The sequence below is a fragment of the Dromiciops gliroides genome, chromosome 4 (genome assembly GCF_019393635.1).
Source record: "Dromiciops gliroides isolate mDroGli1 chromosome 4, mDroGli1.pri, whole genome shotgun sequence".
In the NCBI taxonomy this organism is placed as follows: domain Eukaryota; kingdom Metazoa; phylum Chordata; class Mammalia; order Microbiotheria; family Microbiotheriidae; genus Dromiciops; species Dromiciops gliroides.
Window position 1 is genome coordinate 429,371,279 of NC_057864.1, and position 14,368 is coordinate 429,385,646.

A 14,368-nucleotide genomic window follows, 5' to 3' on the forward strand; every position below is an offset into this window, starting at 1 on the left:
TGATAAAAAATTTGGAAATTACTGATTTAGGAGACCCTATCCAGATTTACCAGTTGGTTTGTTTCCAAGGGTTATTAATGTTGGCCCACAGAAATGAAAGGGATAAAAGAGGCAATATGGCATAATGGAAAAAAAAAACTGCACTTAGAATAAAATGAGGTGATTTCAGTGCAACTCTAAATCTATGATCATAGGATTTTATGCTTTGTCATTTAACCAACTTTCTTGAATTTTGGTAAATCTTTTTTCCTTGTAACTTCTGTTTTAGTGGTTTCAGTCACATGGCCATTATAATTTGTTTTTGCTTATTGTTTATGGAAATTCAGTTTACAATTAGCATCTACATGGATGGCAATGAATGGATCTTCAGCAGTGTTGCTAATACTGAAGGAAGCACGACCATCACTAGAAACATAAATTTGATTTCCTGTACAACAGTTATCGATTTTATCTTCAGAAATGACATCACAATAGGTTCCAGCAGGAAGACCAGTTTGCAGAGTTATTGACAATGCCCTGTAAAAGAAAAGGCAAATCATCACTATAAAGCAAGAATATGAAATGTGTTTTGAAAAACATACAAACCTGGTTGTCCTAGATGTTTAGATTATGAGTATGCCTGTGCCATAAGTAAAAACTCTATAAATATAGAGGCTGTAGATTGAGAAATGTCTCTAATGAGTCTAGGAAATCTCTAAGTGAGCTAAAGAAACCGTATGGATAGGACAGAACTCCATAGAATGTTAGAAGATGAAGATTTGAATGACCAGGGTGGACACTTCAGACAATTAGTATTGACAAAAGCCTTTCATTATGATCTTTTCAATAAAAGGAAAGATTTCAAATCTAAGCACAAATTACTTCCATTCAGGAAAGACTGTTGTTTACTTTCAGTAATTTAAATTTAAGTTTTAATCTGTTCCTTGAGGAAGCAAAAATTGTTTTGGACTGTAGGCTAAAAAAGTCAGATGGTGTTACAGTGATCAGGATGTTAAGCCATCCAATGTTGATATACTTTTATGTCACTGATCATGGAAATACAAATTAAAAAGACAAACAGCTATAATTTTTTACAAGACAGTATACTTGGTTGACATTTTTCTATTGTTATTTCAGTAAGTAGAATGGGAGACTAAGTTTTGGAAGTATCAGATTCATTTCCAGGTATGGCAGATTCATGAATACAGGTTTGTGAAAGGTTCTAAAATGCTAAGGTATAACTACATGGCCACAAGATCATAAAATCTTGACATGACCTTTGTAAATTACTGATGTCAAGCTACTCACTCTTAACAAGAGATGTGAGAAGTTAAGTTCGAAGACTTTTTTACTCAGACAATATTTCCCAAAGTTTAAATCAGAAACATGGAACTTTCCAACCCTAACTGGTCTTATCACAACTCCCATGGTAACCATTACAATTTCCCTTTTTTAACCCCTTCCTCCTTATTTTTTACAGTTTGTAAAACTGTTCCCTGTTTTGGTCATTAAGGCTGCTAGTTATTCTTTACTGTGTATTGTGGCTATTGTGGTTGTGGTTGTTATTGATACAAAGGATGGTTCTATGGAATGGCCATATTAGGAAAAGACATGTAAAAATAAGAACCATCAACAAAACTTTTATATAAAAAATAGTGAGTTTAAAGTTTTAAGAAAAAATATGAAGTTCAAAACCTGCTAAAAGTGTATGGGAGTTGTTTTGATAGGGGGAATAGAAGATGGATAGTAACATCTTTATTATCAGTAGTAACATCTTTATTATTCTTTGTTGTTTTCAAATATAATGTGAAGTATTGAGAAAGGCTAAATGAGGGAATTCCTTCAAGGTAGAAATGATCTGAGAATGTATAGGGAATGCCAAAATTTAAGAAGAGGTCTGATGTTTAAAAAACTTTTTGGAAATTATTTTTTCTTTATTTTTTTACTGTTTGCAAGACTTGTTTTTTCCATGTAATGTAAAAGGTAATTTATATTCTATATATGCTGTATATGATGCTATGGTATTATAAATTAAAGACAAAAAATTTAGGAGTTATTAAATAGTCATGACTTTTAACCCAGCCTGTACATCATGTAGTACTGAGTGTAGACATATTTTTTTTTCTCTAGATCTTTTCTTCTTTCCTTTTTTCCTCTTTGTTTTTACTTGGCATAACCTATTTTAATGCCTATCTCTCTATCTTTCTGTCTCTCTATCTCTCTATCATCTCTCTATCATCTATCTATCTCTATCTCTATATCTACATGTATACATACACACACACATATATACATCCTTTTGAATATCAATAAAAGAAATACGCAATAAAAGAAATAAAAGAAAAAAATGAACAATCAAGAATATATTTAAATGAAATGATCGGTCAAGAATATATTGAAAAGAAACAAAAAAATCCCTGCTACTTATCAGTCATTATTGTTAAATATGATGAATCCTTTATTCTCTCTATCAAAAGCCAGTTAGTTATTTCCATTATCCCAACAATTTGTAAAAAAACTGTCCATCAACTATATTACCTTACCTCTTGCCTTAGGGTATGTTCCACTTTCACTGCTCATCTCCTTTCTTCTAACTCCAAGCCCCTTTCACTTTGTTGATCCCCCTGCATCTAATTTTCCTCTCTGTACTTCCACCTCTGAATCCCTGTGTTTCTCTCTCACTGACCTCTCCTTCCATTCTCCTAGTGCTCCAACGTCTTTTTGTTCTCTTAATCTTTACTTTCTCCAACCTGTACCCTGTGCTGACCACTTCTGTGTTCTCTGCTGCCTCCTGTTCTGTCTGTCTGCTCTGTCAGTCTGCCCTTTGCCACCTTTGCCACCCCTCTAATCTTGTCAGCCCCCTTCTCCATCCCTCTAATCTTGTCAGCATCCCTTGCTGTCTAACTCCCAGGTCTATATATATCTTCCTTTTCTCCACTCAAATCTCGGGGCTTCCTGAGACCCCCCCCCCACACCCCAAGCTAATCCGCCAGCCAGGGCTGCGGCTGGGGGGATGGGATGCTCGAGTATCTTGTGTGTACCATACCCAGGGCTCCAGGGGCCCATGCCCCCTGCTGTGTGCCCAGGAACCTCTGCACGGGGTACACCAGAGGCCGGCCTGGATGAGCCTGGGGTCTCTCAGATAGATCCTCTCAGGGTGTAGGGAGCTTGGGCTCCCTTACCCCAGCTGTCTGACCTGGTGTCTCAGCCTATGGGGCTTTTTGGCTCAGCTGAAGCTGGGGGGGGGCACTAGCCCCTCCCACACAGAGAAAACCTTGAGTGTCCAAGGCTTTCTAATCTCAGCCCAAAGGTAGGGTCCCCAAATCAAAATAAATTTCCACACAATCTGAGTCCATTATAACTTTCCTGTCTTATCTCCTAGTACTCCCTACCACATATTTTATGTTTAGCCAAGCTGCAGTAATTGCTATCCCCTGAATACTTCCCAGGTTCTTCCAGTTGGCTACAATCTTTATTCTGCCTCAGACCTCACAAAGAACTCTATTTGGTGCTTGCTATACCTCCCTCCCTTCCTCCCCTTTCCACCCCATCCCCTCACTTGTTGAGTATAATTTAATTTTGTAGTAACCATGGATATACCATTTCTTCCAAATGACTGAGTGCTCAGCAAGGAGAAAGAAGTATGCCTTATTTATATTTTTATATTGCTTCATGTCCCTGGATCCTAGCATAATAGGCATGTAGTAAACAAATACTTGTAGATCAGTTGGTTTTGGATTAATCATATCTTTCCCTGGTGCCTCCCCACAGGACTCTTTATATAGTATATACTCTTTCAATGTTACAATTAAATATACCTTTCCATCTTCAAAGTATCTTGGCCACCTGAAGCTTGACATCACTCTTGTTACTCCACAAGGATGAGCAAGCATCAATCCAACTGCCATTTTGTAGAGTCTGGAAGGTAGAAAGCATGGCCATCACAGAAAAGAAGAACATTTTGGAGAGTATTAGGAGGATTACAAACAAAGGTAGAGGACTCTACCACATACCTGGCATCCCAGAAGGTAAGAATGGAAGCTCCTCCAGCTCCATGGCCCCTTTGGTTGTCATGATTATCCACAAAGACAAGTGCTCTGTTAGAAGGCATGAAGGCCCAACCTTCTCCCCAGTTCCTGTACCAAGAAATAGAGAGTGTTTTGCTTACGGCTTACAGTCTTTTCTTGGGTTTCTCATGCTCTGGGTATTCCCTGTTATAAATAAATAGGAACCTTTCTCCAGAATGCCAGTAGTATACTGGAAAAAGAACTGGATTGAGAGTCAGAACTAAGATAAAATTCTAATTAACTACTTACTAATAGTGTAATATAGAATGAATCACCTAATTATTCTGGATCTTAATTTCCATATCAGTTAAAAGGATTTTGGCTCCCTAAGGATTCTTTCAGCTCTAACATTCCAGGATAAAGATAAAACCCTAGAAGGTCACATATATGGTAGGTACTTATTTCAAGTTTATACTCTGTGTGAGAATCTATAGAGATAAAAACAGAGTATTGTAGAATCTGCATTAAAGCAAGGGGTGTCATAGTGAGGCTCCAACATGTTATTTTTATGTTGTAGTGATTTTTAAACTCTTGTATTCATGTGGTTTAATACATCATAGGAATAAGCATTTGCCAAATATATTTACATTCTATTGTTTGAGTTAAAGCCTAGTGATTCTGCCTTAGATTTCTGAAAATGCATGTTTTCAAATGGACATTTATTTGTAATACAAATGATTAAATGACATCAATGAAGAACTATCCAAGTTAACTTTGGGAACAAAGACTAAAAATTGTTTCACAGTCAGGGGAAAGTTTCATTGAGTACTGGTCTAAAGATGAACACCACTTTTTTATTTACTTCAAATAAGCCATATTTAATCCATTCCACTTGCATATAACTGTGCCCAGTTTTGCACCATATTTGAATTCTGTAACCTGACCATTTCCAAAATATTCACTACTTTGAATTGCCTCACCACCTAGATCAATTACCTAGTAGAAATCAGAAAAGAAGATGATTTTGCATGGAAATTCTAAAAATACTTTAATCATCATATTAGCAGGGAGTATTTGGAAAGAGAATATCATGTATATAGTGAGCAGGTGAAACATCAGTGGGTAAGCATAAGGAATATGTAATAAATTTGGAATGCTAGAATGGAGCCAAATGGGAAAGGGCTTTACATGACAAAAAAAAATGTATTAGATCCAAGATGTAATAGGGAACAACTCAGGCTTCTTAAGCAAAAGAGTGACATGGTCAGACCTGTGATAGAGAAATTTTAATTTGGCAGCTGTATGGAATATGAATAAAATAGTGGAGAGGCTGGAAACAGGGGGACTAATTGAGAGAGATTATTGTAATAGTCCAGAAGAGGAGAGCATTGACATTTATGTATACAAATCATCTAGGCAATAGAGTTTAGGAATATGTGATAATGCAAGTCAGTTAGGGAATGTAGGCTGGGGATAAAAATTGGGTTCAGATAAACCATATGTGGTAAGTTATTAACCATTGAAAATTTACCTGATAGATATCATTGTAGCTTTCAATTTCCCCACTTCTGGTTTTACATTTACCATCATTAAAATCCCAGGCAGAGTATGGAATAGCAGAAAATTCTCTTGATCCAGGATTAAAGTAACTCCCACAAGTGCTATTTGTCCCAGCACTCACACCATTCATATGATTCACTACATCATCCACATAAATGTGCACCTGAAAAAGGAAGGATTGTGTTTGAACTTGGCAGATGGAGAATCAATGAAAGGATTTGAACTCTCATCTTCTGACTCCAAATTCTGCCCTCTTTCTACCTCAGGATGCTACTTCTCATTACCATTCAATGAATTATAGTGAATGTTAATGCAGTTAGACAACCTCTTTCAATTAGTTTCTAAATCTGTCTTCCTAGTGTCATATAATTAAGGCATGAAACATTGTCTTTGTCTTTGGTTTCTGGATCTTAAATAAAGCTGGATTGGCCTGAAAAATCAATGATCACTAAGTACACATAAATGGGATGTGAACAATTCAAGAGTAAAGTAAACAGAAATAAGAGGAGAATGTATATAATAATAACTACAGTGATACCAACAAAAAGAACACTGCAGCAGAGCTAAACACTTATTAGTTGTAATGACCAATCAGCCTGGGTCAGGTACTATGGGTACAAGATGTAGCATGTGCTATCCCACAGGGCCTTTTTGTCAGATGGTTTGGCATAGCTATTTTAAAATTTTATTTTATTAAAACAATGGGAAGGAAGATTCACTGAAAGGGAAAAATGTTTCTCTCTCCCCACATTCTTAGTCATCAACAAGAATTACAATTACATTCACAAGTACTAAGCATTATGGTTTACAATGTCCATTTATTCCTATCATCTCATTTGATCTTTTCAAATACTATGTGAAGCAGGCAGGGTAAACATTATTATCCTAATTTGGAAGACAAAGAAAGTAAAGCCTAAGGAGAATAAGTGATCTGCCTAAGGTCATCTGGTTAGAAGATAGCAGAGCCAGGGCTCAAAAACAAATCTTCTGATTGCAAGTCTAGCATTCTTCCCTTCATACCATATTGTCTCTCATAACAGACCCACCTTTGAACACCAGAAGGATATGACAAAAAGGATGTATACAATGAAATAAAACTAATAGGCTGATAAGAAGTATAAAAATAGAAGTTAACATATTCTGTCAAGCAGCAGTCATCAAAACTATTTGGTACTGGCTAAGAAATAGAGTGGTGGATCAATGGAATAGGTTAGGCACAGGAAACACAGTAATAAATGACTATAGTAATCTACTGTTTGATAAACCCAAAGACTCCAGCTTCTGGCATAGGAATTCAGTATTTGACAAAAACTGCTGGGAAAAATGGAAGATAGTATGGCAGAAACTAGGCATAGACCAACATCTTGTTGTTGTATATGTCACCAACATATACCAAAATAAGGTCAAAATGGGTACAAGATTAAGACATAAAGGGCGATACCATAGATAAATTACGAGAGGAAGGAATAATTCACTTCTCAGATCTATGACGAAGAAAACAATTTATGTCCAAACAATAGACAGAATATTATGAAATGCAAGATGGATGACTTTAATTACGTTAAATTTTTTAAAAAAAGTTTTTTACAAACAGAAACAATGCAGCCAAAATTAGAAGGGAGGCAGAAAGCTGGGAAACAATCTTTATAACCAGTATTTATGATAAAGGTCTCATTTCTAAAATATATAGGGAACTAAATCAAATTTATAAGAATCCAAGTCATTCCCCAATTGAGAAATGGTCAAAGGATATGAACAGGCAGTTTTCTGATGAAGATATCAAAGCTATCTATTGCCATGTGAAAAAAAATGCTCTAAATCACTATTGATTAGAGAAATGCACATTAAAACAACTCTGAGGTACCCCCTGACACCTATCAGATTGGCTAATATGACAAAAAGGAAAATAATAAATTTTGGAGAAACTGGAAAAATTGGAACACTAATGCATTGTTGGTGGAGCTGTGAACTGATCCAACTAATCTGGAGAGCAATTTGGAACTATGCCCAAAGGGTTATGGGACTGTTCATACCCTTTGACCCAGTGGCACCACTGCTAGGTCTGCATCCCAAAGGGATCATAGAAGAGGAAAAGGACCCACATATACAAAAATATTTATAGCAGCTTTCTTTGTGATGGCAAAGAATTGGAAATCAAGGGAATGCCCATCAATTGGGGAATGGCTAAACAAGTTGTGGTATATGAATGCAATGGAATACTATTGTGCTGTAAGAAACGATGAGCAGGAGTATTTCAGAAAAACCTGGAAACACTTACATGAACTGATGCTGATTAAGAGAAGAAGAACTGAGGGCAGCTAGGTGGCACAGTGGATAAAGCACCAGCCCTGGATTCAGGAGGACCTGAGTTCAAATCCAGTCTCAGACACTTGACACTTACTAGCTGTATGACCCTGGGCAAGTCACTTAAACCTCATTGCCCTGAAAAAACAAAAGAGGAGCAGAACCAGGAGAACATTATACACAGTAACAGCAACATTGTATGATGAACAACTGAGACAGACTTGGCTCTTCTTACCAGTGCAATGATCCAAAACAATTTCAAAGAATTCATGATAGAAAACATTCTCCACATCCAGAAAAAAGAACTGTGGATTGTGAATACAGATTGAACCATACTATTTCTACTTTGGGGCTGTTTTTTTTTTCTATTCTTTTTTGAGGTTTTTTCCCTTGTGCTCTGATTCTTCTTTTACAATATGACTAATGCAGAAATATGTTTAATGTGATTGTATATATATATAAAACCTATATCAGATTGCTTTGTCTTGGGGAGGAGGGAGGAAAGGGAGAGAGGGAGAGAAATTTGGAACTAAAAATCCTATGAAAACAATTGTTGAAAACTAGCCTTACATGTAACTGGAAAATAATAAAATACCTTTATTTAAAAAATAAAAATAATTGAAGCTAACAATTATATAGCACTTATTATGCCCTAAGTGCTTTACAATTATCATCTCATCTGATCCTCACAACCCTGGAAGGTTGGGGATATTATTAATACAATTTTACAGATGAGGAAACTGAGGCAGACAGAAGTTAAGTGACCTGCCCAGGGTCACACAATCAGTGAGTATCTGAAACTACAATATTAAATGAGGCAGTGAACCTAATTGAATATATTCTTCCTCCTTCCACTTATGATATAAGAAATATCCCCACAGGCACATTTCAAAGCAAGGCACTGGACATGAAAAGACAAAACCAATCTAATAATTTTGACTTCAAGGTGCTAATCTCCTTTTTTCACTCAATACTTTTTTCCCAGTAGTATTTCCCAAGAGAACAGTTTAGACATATTTTCTTTGTCTTTCAGAAGAATATATTTATACCCCCATAAAACTGATCCATATGTATTAACTGAACTCACAGGTCAATTGAAATAAACTAGTTACTCCATGAAATCAGTTTATCTGAACTGACTAAATTGATTATGTTTGCTATGCACATAGCTTAAGTGGGTTTGCTGCCCATTAGAGAGTACCACTGAAAGGAGCATCTTTAATACATTATTACAGTTCCATAAGCTATCTATCACCAGGTTGGTTAAGAGAGTAAAAGGTTTCAAAGTGGAAAGACTTAGGGAATAAATCTGTTGCTATCTCAACTGTACATGAAACAAGTTGATCACCAAAGGTTAGATTATGGATTCTGGTGAATAATATATCCCTTGTACACAAACACATAATGCTTTCATTAGTATACCACATACATTATAAGAGGTGAATCAAACTTGAAGGATTGATAGGCAACATACAATTTTAGTTGGGAATGGGGGTAAACTTTGAAATTATGCATTTTTTGCTAACTTAATTAACTCTTTTATCTTCAGAAAAGCACAGATCAACTCTATTACCATCATGTTTCTTTGGTTTACAGTCTCTCTGATACCTAATTGAATTCCAAAAGATAATTTAAAAAATATGACTTTTAGATAGGTACTAACTTTGACCTAGCAGGTATGCACCCCCACCTCTCTCTTTCTCTCTCCCTCCCTCCCTCCCTCCCTCCCTCCCTCTGTGTGTGTGTTTGTGTGTATTTTAAATGGGAGGAAGAGTTTCAGGACAGAGACGAGTTTTTTAGGGACACATACGTGAGTTCAGATCTGTTCTATTGGAGTAAATCTGCAATAGCATGAAATCAGAAGCACATCAAAGTACCATCAGAGTAAGCACAATTTAGATGAAGGCAGCATGCATGAGGCAGGAAAAGGTAACAATGTAATCTCCTGAACCATCAAATAGGGGTTCTTAAACTATTTTGTGTCGTTGATCCCTTAGACAGTATGGTGAAATCAATGGACCTTTCTCTGAATGATATTTTTAAGTAATGAAAGGAAATTCTATATTTCAGTCAGATTTTAATGAAAATAAAGATATAATTTTATGACATCCAACTTTAGGGACCCCACTGAAATTTATCCATAGAACTCTTGGGAATTTATGGATCCCAGAATAGGAACCCTTGACTTAAGTATATTATTATTATTATTATTATTATTATTATTATTATTATTATTATTATTTTAGTGAGGCAATTGGGGTTAAGTGAGTTGCCCAGGGTCACACAGCTAGTAAGTGTTAAGTGTCTGAGGCCAGATTTGAACTCAGGTACTCCTGAATCCAGGGCCGGTGCTTTATCCACTGCACCACCTAGCTGCCCCTTAAGTATATTATTATCCACTTATTTCCACATTGTTGCATCTCCTCACCATGTCTCTGACTTGATCTTCATTTCCAGACCTTGTGCATATCTTGTAGCTAATAGGCTGGTATCTTTCCCACCAAGGTCTTGAAGGGTTAGTGATCACTACATTCTCATTTGGAGGTGAGATCTACATTTGGGGAAGGAGAAGAGTTTAGTAACACACAGATCATATTTTGTGTTATATTTTAAAATGTTTCAAAATGCATTGACAGAATGAGTTGTGATGTAGTATTAAAGATTTAAAGAATGGATTTTTGGGTTACTTCTCTGGTTACTTGTTGTTATCCTCTTCCTCTATTAAAAATCTGCAAAATTAATTTGAACAGAACTTTAAATTATTTTGCAAATAACTAGGTCAGATAATGAAACATTTAAGGTGTCATTAAAGGAGACATTTATGATCCCTATGTCTCTATTATTATTAAATGAAATTTGGAAACTTTTAGACTACTTGTCTTCCCAATTTTAGGTGGTCCAATCATTACATATGACACTCAGATCCAAACAGAGAATAAGAACCCAATTTTTATACTTGGCATTATTATTCATTTGCCCATTAGGAGGATGAGATTCCATCAAGGAATCTCAGAATGCTTTTTATTTTTCCTAATACAAAATATGAATTCATGTAAAAGTTTCCAGATTAATTTCATTGGTAACAAAAGTTTCAGGGAAGATATGAAAAATACATTGAAAAGTTATTTTACAACAGTGCATATCAAATAAGTTATTTATAGTAAAACATTTTTAACTTCTAGCCAAGATTAAATGAATAAATCCTAAGAAAATGGAATGATCTCTTTAAGGCAAAATATAGTACAAAACATGCTTATATTACTTTCATTAACATAGAACTAAGATAATTGTGATATTAACCAAATAACAAAATCATATGCTATCTTTACAAATCTTTGCATCATTTTCCTAATTTTCCCCATTCCATTATAAGCATTTAAAATGCCTTATCTTACACATAAATATATAGCTAGTAAGAGATGTCAAGGCTAAACACTTAATTGTTAGTTATTTGGAATATAAAAAGGATCAAAGGTCCAGGCTAAATAGCTCAAATCTTATACCTGAATCTCACTATGTTAACACAGATGTAGTTTAGCATTAATGTAAGAGATAAGGATCCAATATTTTGTTCATCACATGACATCTGACATGAATGTAAGAATTTACCATAAAAGAATGTGGACATAATTACATTGGAAGGGAATAAATTTTCTGTAACTATTCCAATTCCAGGCAAAAGTTATGCACATAGCCAATTGCATTGAGCCAGGCTTAAAGTTAGCCAGGTAGGATATTTTCTACTTCAAGAAATGTTATGTTGGGAAAACTAAGTCAGAAGAATCCTGCCTCAACCAATAGTCAAGATAACAGTTTACAAGGACTACAAAAAATTTGTTCAATATTGTTTTCTTTGTCTTTAATCATTTCTCTAGAAATGAAGAAAACTATTTACATTCCAGAATCCCAGATAAATAGTTAATATGACAGTTCACTTAAACATCTAGGATATGATGGATATATATATATATATATATATATATATATATATATATACCCTCTCAGAGGTATTTTATATTCAACCCTTACAGCAAAATTAATCTTTAAGAGTGGAATTTAAGGCAAAGTTTAAGATGTATATGAAAATTCAAGATATATTTAACCTCAAATATGATTGACAAATGTCCTTAGATGGAATTCACTTTACCTCATAATTAGGCTTTAAAATTTAATTCCCATATTGTGCAAAGATTCCCATTTTTTGTCCCATTTCACAACACAGACAAAATCCTTGTACAGTGTTGATCAGAATTTATAACTAGATGGTCCTTAAAATACTTATAGATTTACAAATGAGATTTTACGAGGTATTTTCTTTGTACACTTACCCATTTTCTCTTCTAAATATTTAAGTAAGTACATGATTAAAATAATAACTTCAAATACCTTAGTTAACAATCTCATTTTTATAAGTGATAAAATAAATTAAATGAACTTCCTTTTTAAATATAGGCAAAACTTTGAATTTTATAAAATCTTAATTACAGTACTTTATACTATGTGTTTTGTACACATGGTCTGATAAAACGACCTTACAGCTTCCTAACCCATTCTCTCTCTCTCTCTCTCTCTCTCTCTCTCTCTCTCTCTCTCTCTCTCTTTCTCTCTCTCTCCTTTTTTAATACTATAATTTTAATCTAATAAAATCTTATTTATAAAAGAAATTGCTTTTCTGACATAAGTGATATAATTGGTTTAACAAATTACACATCATAAGAAAATTTAGAAATATCACAATACCCCACACAATATTAGGTGTTTTAAAACTAGAACCAAACCCAAGTAATTACCAATCAGGGGACCTTAATTTAGTTGAATTTGCTTCCAATTTACCTTACACAGCATTTTATAATCATATGATCCTCATGACAACTCTGGGAGGTAGGTTCCATTATTATCCCCTTACAGCATGGTTAACTGGGACCATACAACTAGTAAATTTCTTACTGCCCAATAACAAATACATTTTTATGAATTTACCATAATAATCCTACTAGGAGAGCACACACTTAAACCATGTTGTTTCCTTTAGGGCAGAAATTGCTTAAATCAAATCAAATCTGGATTTCTAATAGTTAATGGTAACATTTTAATTTTTATAGTTTAATAATTTTACTACCATAAATGAAAAAAAACCCTTTATTATCCTTAAATTCATATGTTTCTTTTTCTAAAAGATATGTTGGAAAAGAGCTGAGATGGCATAGGAAAGGCAATGATTTGCCAGAACTCTCCCCAAGATCCCTCCAAAAATCTTCAAATAATGCCATAATATAATTCCTGAAACAGCAGAAGCCACAAAAAGACAGGGTAAAACAATTTTCCAGCTGAAGACAACCTAGAAGGTCAGCAGGAAAGGTCTGTTGTATTGGGATGAAAGTAGAACACAGCCCAAGTCAGACCTTGCCAACACAGACCAAACCCCAGTGCAGACCCAACCCCAGTCCCAGCAAATCAGAAGAAAGCCTCTGGAACCTCTGAATCAGCAGCAATGGCTACTGCTTCTGCAACTCAGCCCACAGATGATAAGGGGGTCAAACAGTTGGCCAGAAGGAGATTACAGAGATCTCTTTGCTAGTACTTAGGCAGGACTCTGTTGTTTGTCCATACTAGGATCCAGATCACAGATGTGGGTGGCAGTCCCAGGCAGGGGAGGAGGACAAGCACACCAGAGCTTCCAGCCACAGCAGAGCAGGGCATTGTTCATAGTTTCAGAGAAGAAAAGCAGTCCTGTGGTTGCTTGTGACAAGAGTACTGGCACCGAGAATAGTAAATATACCTTTCCTTAAATCATACCACCTCGGAAGATCTAAAAACCTATACATTCCTAGAAATATCTCTGAAAACGTTTGCACAACCCCCCTGAAACTTGAGTCAGTGCACCTTCCACCCTGGAAACAGTGCTCCACTTAAACAAAGATTCAATGGTCAAGAAATAGGCTGGGAAAATGAGAAAAAAATGCTGACCCTAGAAAGTTTCTATTATGACAAGGAAGATAGAAGAAGATAACAAAGACAAAGCTCCTACATCCAAAGCTTCCAAGAAAAATATGAATTGGTCCCAGGCCATAGAGGCAGTCAAAGGATTTTGAAGATAAAGTAAGAGAGGTGGAGGAAAAAATGGAAAAATAAATGAGAGTGAGACAAGAAAATCATGGAAAAAAGGCAACAGCTTGCAAAACCAAATTGGCCAAATGGAAAAAGAGGTATGAAAGCTCTCTGAAGAAAATAATTCCTTAAAAATTAGGATTGAGGAAGTGGAAGCTAATAATTTTATGAGAAATCAAGGCACAATAAAGCAAAACCAAAAGAATGAAAAAAATAGAAGGTGATGTGAAATATCTCCTTGGGGAAAAACAAAACAAAACAAAACAAAACAACAACAACAACAACAACAACAACAACAACTGACCTGGAAAATGGATCCAGGAGAGATAATTTGAAAATTATTGGACTACCTGAAAGCCATGATCAAAAAAAGAGCCTAAACATCATCTTTCAATAAATTGTCAGGGGAA

At 35.2% G+C, this 14,368-nt stretch overlaps 1 pseudogene; it reads right to left on the reverse strand.

Annotated features, from left to right (window-relative positions):
• Positions 1 to 305: 305 nt before the first annotated feature.
• Positions 306 to 14,368, reverse strand: part of LOC122755200 — a 28,542-nt pseudogene continuing 14,479 nt past the window's right edge.